The sequence below is a fragment of the Zingiber officinale genome, chromosome 9B (genome assembly GCF_018446385.1).
Source record: "Zingiber officinale cultivar Zhangliang chromosome 9B, Zo_v1.1, whole genome shotgun sequence".
Taxonomy (NCBI): Eukaryota; Viridiplantae; Streptophyta; class Magnoliopsida; order Zingiberales; family Zingiberaceae; genus Zingiber; species Zingiber officinale.
Genome location: NC_056003.1, coordinates 98,277,427 through 98,285,485, shown reverse-complemented (window position 1 = coordinate 98,285,485; position 8,059 = coordinate 98,277,427). Strand labels below are relative to the sequence as shown.

At 42.4% G+C, this 8,059-nt stretch overlaps 1 pseudogene; it reads right to left on the bottom strand.

Moving 5' to 3' along the window:
- Window positions 1–5,933: 5,933 nt before the first annotated feature.
- On the bottom strand, window positions 5,934–7,003 carry LOC122023213 (annotated as a pseudogene).
- Window positions 7,004–8,059: the final 1,056 nt, after the last annotated feature.

Below are 8,059 nucleotides of genomic sequence, written 5' to 3'. Positions count from 1 at the left end.
AAGAAACAGAAATTTAACCTGGTTACAACCAAGGAGGTTGTTAATCCAGGGCAATGAGAAGCACACTAAAAAGAATCTCCTTTACTGAAGGCGGAGAAGCCTTTTACACTTTGGAAGCTTAGAACTATTGTTAGGAATGACTACACAATTGATTGCTTGAATTGTATTGAATTCCTAACTCTAGGGGCCTTTAAATAGCCTCTGGAAATATGATCTCGAGGGTCCAAGGCACCTCCAATAGAGGTCCAAGGCGCCTCGAACCAAGTCAGCGGATAAAACTTTATCCGCGCTCAAACGGTCAAATTTGACCAGTTGAAGGCGCCTTAAGACTTGTTGAAGGCGCCTCCAAGGTGGAGGTGCCTCCAACAAGCTTTAAGGCACCTCCAAGTTGGAGGCGCCTCCAGTACTTGTTGAGGGCGCCTTGAGCTTGTTTTCCAGCTTGTTTTTCCTTTGCTTTGACTTCCGAACCTCCGTTCTTTTGGGTGATTTCGGCCAACCGAAATAGGGCTCACCCGAACCCAATTTCCGGCCTTCCTCGAGCAACCTTCCTCCTCGGCTTAACGTCCCTCGAACGCCGCGCACGTCCTTCTCGCCCACCGGTGTACTCTTCCGCAGCTCTTTCGACCTTCGGACGCACCGAGCCCGTCGGCTCCCTTCCTGTGCCGTCCTTCTCGCTAGCCGCGTCTTCTGCTCAACTTCCTGCGCTCCTAAGCTCCTGCAGACTCAGACACATGGATCAAACACAGCAGGACCTAACCAACTTGGTTGATCACATCAAAACACTCAGGGGACCAACAATCTCCCCCTTTTTGATGTGCATCAACCCAAGTTCAAGTTAGGATAAAAATAGACAGAAAAGTAATTTTAAAAGAAAATTACTAAACTCACATATTAAGCATTAGTTTACAATAAATACAATTGCAACTACAAAAAGAATATTTTTAATATAAAAAAATTCTCTCCCCCTAAATATGTACTTCTCTAAGCTTGTACTTTTCTCTCCCCCTTTGATCACAGCAAAAACGGGGAAACAGAAAAAAATTTTAGCATAAATTTTTAAGGTAGAAAGTTTCTAATTTTAGAAAAAATAGAGATTTCAAAATATATTTCTAAGTAAAATGAAGTTTTTTGGAAAAAATTTTCTAAGTCAAGAAAAAAGTAATTTTTAAAAATAATTCTTAGTAAAAATAACTGAGATTTAAAGAAAAACTTTTTATAATTTTTAGAATTTTTCAAAAAAATGTTTGAAAAACTTTCAAGGAATTATTTAATTCTTGTTTAATGCTTTTTCAGAAAGTTAATTAAACATTTTCTTTCAATATTTTAGCTTCCAGGTCGTGGCGAGACACTAGACCTTCTTGGTTATTGGAGCAACAACCACTTCCTTAGACAAAGCTTCTATAAAGAATTTCAATGTTTAATTTTCTCACTGTAAGCTTTTAACTAAATGAGAAATTTAAACTAGCAAAGATTTTGGAACCCAATAAAGGTTCCTTTCTACAGGGTTAGTCAAAAACTTAGGGGGTACATGATTTTTGGGCACTTTTCTAAGTTGACCCTGGTGTTTTCTAATGTACCAATTTAATTTTCTAAAAATTCTTAATTTTGATTTAGGAAATTTATTTAAGCATGCATCATGATATTTCAATTTCTCAATTTCAACTTTTAATTTTTCATTTTCTAACTTTAAGTTATCATACTTTTCTACTGGGCATGCTTTTGCAAGGATCAATTTCAATTCAGTATTTTCTTTTTCTAATTGATCTAATTCTTTGGACAGAGACTTGATAAATTTAAAAGACTGAGTCGGGGTTAGATTGCGTACCTTACTTACCTGATCTGGTGACGCTCCCCCTTCACTGCTGCTTTCTTCTTCTGATGTTCCTCCCCCATCAACGATACTCATCTCTGAGCTCGACTCTTCTTCCAGCTGATGGTTAGCTATTAGAGCTATCCCCGAGAATTCTTCGACGTCTGATTCGGAGGATGAGTCTGACCAAGTGGCCTTCAGGTTCTTGTGTTTGGAGGATTCTGGTTTCTTGTACTTGGTCTTTGCCTTCTCCTTTTGCTTGCTCTTCAATTTCGGGCAGTCATCCTTGATGTGCCCTTCTTTGTTGCAGTTGTAGCAACGAGTCATTCTTCTTTTTCTCTCATTCCTCTACGATCTAAATTTGTTAGATTTAAAAAAATTATTGAAGCGTCTTACCAGTAGTGCCGCTTCTGATTCGTCGACCAAGGCTTCGGAGTCAAAACTGTTCATTTTTTCCTTTAAGGCAATGTTATGACTGGTCTTCTCTACTCCATTGGGCTCTGAAACTCGAGATTCGTGAAGTTCAAAAGTGGAAAACAATTGTTCTAAAGTACTTACCTCGAGGTCCTTAGAGATGTAGTACGCATCTACTAAGGAGGCCCACTCTGGAGTTCTGGGGAAGGCGTTGAGCGCGTATCGGATAGAGTCCCGGTTCGTTACCTCTTCTCCAAGATTGGTTAGTTGCGTGATCAGCTCTTTGATCCTTGCTTGGAGCTGCGCTACCTTCTCGCCTTGGTTCATCCGGAGGTTCATCAACTGGTTCCGGAGGATGTCGCGCCTCGCTAGCTTTACTTCGGAGGTACCTTCGTGAAGCTCCAGGAATTTTTCCCAGAGATCTTTCGCGGAGTCGTAGCTTCCGATCCGATTTACCTCCTGAGACGGAAGAACGCTGAGTAGGTAGAACTCAGCCTTTCTGTTGGCGACGAAATCTGCTTGCTCCTTTTTCGTCCAGGTGTTTTCCTCTTTATCTTTCGGAACTGCATAGCCATATTTCATTATTAAAAGAATGTCAAATTCATTTTTAAAAAATACCTCCATTTTGCACTTTCATGTGGCGAAGTCTCCGTCGAACTTCGGGGGATGGATGTTCGCTCTGGCCATCGTCTTGATCGTAGTGCTTCAGTTGGCGGTTAGTCCTTTTGAGGCGATCAAGCTCTGATACCAATTGTAGGAACAACGTAGGCCGGCAAGAGGGGGGTGAATTGCTGAAAACAAAAATAAACTATACCCTCCTCATACTTTCAACTCAATTAGTGCAATAGTAAATAAAGCAGTAAAGTAATAAAGCGGTAAACAGAAAAGAAATAGGAATTTAACCTGGTTACAACCAAGGAGGTTGTTAATCCAGGGCAATGAGAATCGCACTAAAAAGAATCTCCTTTACTGAAGGCGGAGAAGCCTTTTACACTTTGGAAGCTTAGAACTATTGCTAGGAATGGTTACACAATTGATTGCTTGAGTTGTATTGAATTCCTAGCTCCAGGGGTCTTTAAATAGCCTCTGTAAATCTGATCTCGAGGGTCCAAGGTGCCTCCAATAGAGGTCCAAGGCACCTCGAACCAAGTCAGCGGATAAAACTTTATCCGCGCTCAAACGGTCAAATTTGACCAGTTGAAGGCTCCTTAAGACTTGTCGAAGGCGCCTCCAAGGTGGAGGCACCTCCAACAAGCTTTAAGGCGCCTCCAAGTTGGAGGCGCCTCCAGTACTTGTTGAGGGCGCCTTAAGCTTATTTTCCAGCTTGTTTTTCATTCTCTTTGACTTCCGAAGCTTCGTTCTTTTGGGTGATTTCGGCCAACCGAAATAGGGCTCACCCGAACCCAATTTCTGGCCTTCCTCGAGCAACCTTCCTCCTCGGCTTAACGTCCCTCGAATGTCGTACATGTCTTTCTCGCCCACCGGTGTACTCTTCCGCAGCTCTCTCGTCCTTCGGACGCACCGATCCTGTCGACTCCCTTCCCGTGCCGTCCTTCTCGCTAGCTGCATCTTCCGCTCGACTTCCTTTACTCCTAAGCTCCTGCAGACTCAGACACAGGGATCAAATACAGTAGGACCTAACCAACTTGGTTGATCATATCAAAACACCCACGGGGACCAACAATTACATGAAGATTTTAAGAAGGTTGTAGAAGATTCTTGGGTAGCCCCGGCAATGGGAAATGCCCAATTTATTCTCAAAGTAAAGTTGTTCCAATTGAAAGGACGTTTGAGAGAGCTAAACAAGGACTTTAGGCACATTTCAGAGAAAGCAAGAAGAGCAAAGGTAGAGCTAGAAGAGGTGCAAAGAGGCATTCTAGATGGTGGTCTAACTCCCATGGAGTATAATCACATACAGAAGAAAGTCATCATACTAGCGGAAGCTGAAAGATAATTTTATCAACAAAGAGCAAAGAATGTCTACTTGAGAATTACGGACAAATGTATAAAATTCTTCCATGATGTGGTGAAAAGGAACAACAAAAGAAACACAATCATTACACTCAAGAAAAGGAATGGAGAGCAAACTACAAGCATAGGTAAAGTTGCGAAAGAGTTTATTGATTATTTTCATGGCTTGCTTGGAGAAAAGGAGGCATGCAACATCTTGAGCAACAATGAACTCATGGGAAGGAAGCTAACAATGGGACAATATGAAAATCTATGTAAGCTAGTTGAGCTAGAAGAATTAAAGGTTGTTTTGCATGACATTAGTTGCGGGAAGGCTCTGGGGGTAGATGGTTATGGTTCGAAATTTTTTACCTCCTCTTGGGATATTGTTGGTAATAATTTTATTGCAATTGTGCAAGATTTTTTTTTTTCAAAATGGCAAGCTACTCAAGCAATGGAATTACTCCTTCATATCACTTGTGCCAAAAGGAGACCATGCTGTGGGTGTTTCGAACTATAGGCTAATTTCATGCAATGTGTTTTACAAAGTTATTGCAAAGATTCTTACTGGCCGATTATCTGAAGTTTTGAATTTCTTATTGGATTCAGCATAAGTAGCATTCATCAAAGGACATTCTATAGGGGATAACATATATTTAACTCAAGAATTACTTTGAAAATATGCAAGCAAAAGGAACTCCCCTAGATGTATGATCAAAGTGAATTTGAAGAAAGCTTTTGATATGGTTGATTGAGACTTTTTTATGTCGGCTCTCGTTGGTTATGATTTTCTCCAACGATATTGTAATTGGATTAAGGAATGTGTCACTGCGGTATCTTATTCAATTTCTTTAAATACTGGTATATATGGTTTCTTTAGTGGCAAAAGAGGGCTTAGGTAAGGGGACCCCCTCTCTCTCTTGTTGTTCAGCGTATGCATTGAAATGTTATTAAGGAAGCTCAAGACCACCGCCATATTGTCATCTTTTCATTATCATCCAATGTGCAAGGAGGTGGGCATTACACATCTTGTTTATGCGGATGATTTAATATTATTTTACCGTGCAGATATGTCATCTACACAATACATAGTGGAATGTTTGAACCACTATAGAGGGATTTCAGGACTATGGGCAAACCCTCAAAAGACACAAGTTTATATAGCCGGAGTGGATGCAAGTTTAAAGAGACAACTTCTTGATCTCATGGGATTCCAAGAAGGTTCATTTCCTTTCTGGTACTTGGGCATCTCATCACTACAACAAAATCGCTCATAGACATCAGTGGAACAACAACGGTTTTAGGCTAAAACCGATGTCTTTGAGTATTTTACACCGGTTTTTCTAAAAACCGGTGTCTATGAGCGCAGATTTTAGCTCATAGACATCGGTTTTTAGGCGATGTCTATGAGCGCCCTTTTTTTGGTTAATAGACACCGATTTTAACATCGGTTTTTAAAATCCGATGTTAATGAACCCAAATAATATTTTAATTTTTCCCCACAAGCCAAAATCTGCACACTGTGAATTCCCTCCAAACCTAAATCTTTATCCCGCCCTTCCTCTGCGCGACATCTCTCTCGCGATAACCTAAACCTCCGACCATCCGACCATCTCTCTCAGCCTAAACCTAAACCTCCGACCATCTCTCTCAACCTCATCTCCCTCTTCCCCCCTTCCTAGATCCTCTCCCGATCAGGATCAAGACACGACGAACTTGCTTCTCCGTCCAACCACACCGCATCTCCTCAAACTCCTCCATTTGGTTGAGAAGAGGAGGCCTTGGTAGCGTACAGCATTCCCACCCGCGCGTCCAGAGCCACCGGTACCACCTCCTCCGCCACCTCCTCCGCCACCTCCGCGAACAGCGGGCTGAACCGCAGCAGGTACGGCTCCCGGCACGTCGTCCCCTCCGGGCACACCGCCAGGCCCCCCTCCACCGCCAGCAGCCGCCGCGTCTCGTCCCCTGTCCCGGGTCAGCCGCACAGTCCGCATCGGCGCCAACGCCTCCGACACCCGGCTCAGGCTGTACGTCACGGCCGGCACCGTCCTCTCCAGCGCCGAGCACAGCATCACCTGGTCCAACAGCGTCCGGTGCGTGCACACGTACACCACCCCCTTCTTCTCCCCGTTCGCTTTCCCATCTCCGGCCCTCCGGAATCAGATTCCGGTGATGGCGGCGATGAAGATGGATATTTTATAAGGGAAAACGATCCCCATCGCGATCCTGAACACGGCCAAAGGGATTGCCACGGGTATCCACATGAAGAACGCCATCATCTCGCATGGCGTCGGGAGAAAAGCCAGTCTTCCGTCATGGAACACAAGTGGCTTCGGGTACTTGTTTCTCGGCATTTTGCTGCTCTCACTCCTTGATTCCTCCTCTCTCACGACATAAATTTCCTGAAAAATAAAACAATCACTTTTAACTCATATCTTTGATCGACTAACGTGGAATCGAAAGAAATGCAGGTCCAACCTTGGCCGAGAGTTGGTGGTGGTGGACATTGGAGAGGTTCACAATGGCCGCACCGGCCTTGACCATGTCCCTGAGAGCTCTCTGTTTGTCAGGCCAAGAGATGACCCCCGTGAAGTAGCAGCCCTTCACCACCTGCAGCTCCGCCCCCACCACCTCCCCCACCTCTAAGTACTCCTTCAAGAATCCCTCCACCATGAGCCTCGGCAAGGTGGTGAGCACAACAGCTCGCCTCCCTTTCAGCACCTCGCATGCATGCAGATGGAGGTTCTCCAAGAAAATTTTCGACAGCACAGTCCTAGCGATCAGCCTCAGGTCCCCCGTCCTCAGCCCGCAGAAGGTCACGAAGGCCATGATCCTCATCCCAAACTCGTGCTTCCCCAAGAGACACAAGGCAGGGGAGAGCGCGAGGAGGAGGAATTAGTATAACCAATCCTCTTGTTTCAGAGTAATATGATTATAACTTTCTTTTTGTTTGAGGTTCACATCCTTACTGTATAAATAATTTTTTGATGATATTGTATATTTATGACTTATCTGATTATTTCTTTCAACTTGCTACTGTGGACCAGGTATGTTCCTTCTCATTTGCACCTTATGGTCTTTGAGTTGGTAAAAAACTCTCTGCGTGCGGTTCAAGAATGTTTTATGAATTCTGATAAGAATGCCCCTCTTGTTAAAATTATTGTCGCTGATGGGATTGAAGATGTTACAATAAAGGTACGATACCAATAAATACTTAATCTTCAATTACTGTTATTCTGCTTGGTAAGCAAGATTGCAATACTTCAAGAATAAGAAAGGATTAGTTAAAAATTCATGCTGTCTTGGCAAGTTACAGAATTTGAATTTAACACAGAATACTAGGTACTCTAGAAAATAGAAACTAGATGTAGTGAAGATGAAAAATATCAATTTAAATTATATTTTCTTTGGGAATTCTTGACAGTTACTGATGTCTTGCAGGCATTTTTTATTTCTTGAAAAGTGTTGATACTGCAGAACCACCAGATGTAGATTTGCAAGACAGAGAACAATTATACATTGAAGAACATAATTGGACTAACTCCTCACTCTTTAAAGTGGTTAATCAGATTTATCAGAAAACTATTACAAATGAAAGTTAGGGAAATTCTCAAATATTTCATGAATTTGGGGCTCATTGCTACTGGTTATTTTTAAACCAGACAATGATTATGTGAAATCCAAGAGTCTTCCACTTTGTCTATATCTCACTATATGCATACAAGAATACATCAGAGCCTGTTGAAAATCTTTTACTGCCAACATGTATATCAGCATCTGCTATTGATACAAGTATAACACCCGGATAAATGCAAAAATTTTCTAATTTTTGTAATTTATCTTCTTCTTAATATCATTAAATTATATCTTATGGCATTTCTCTGT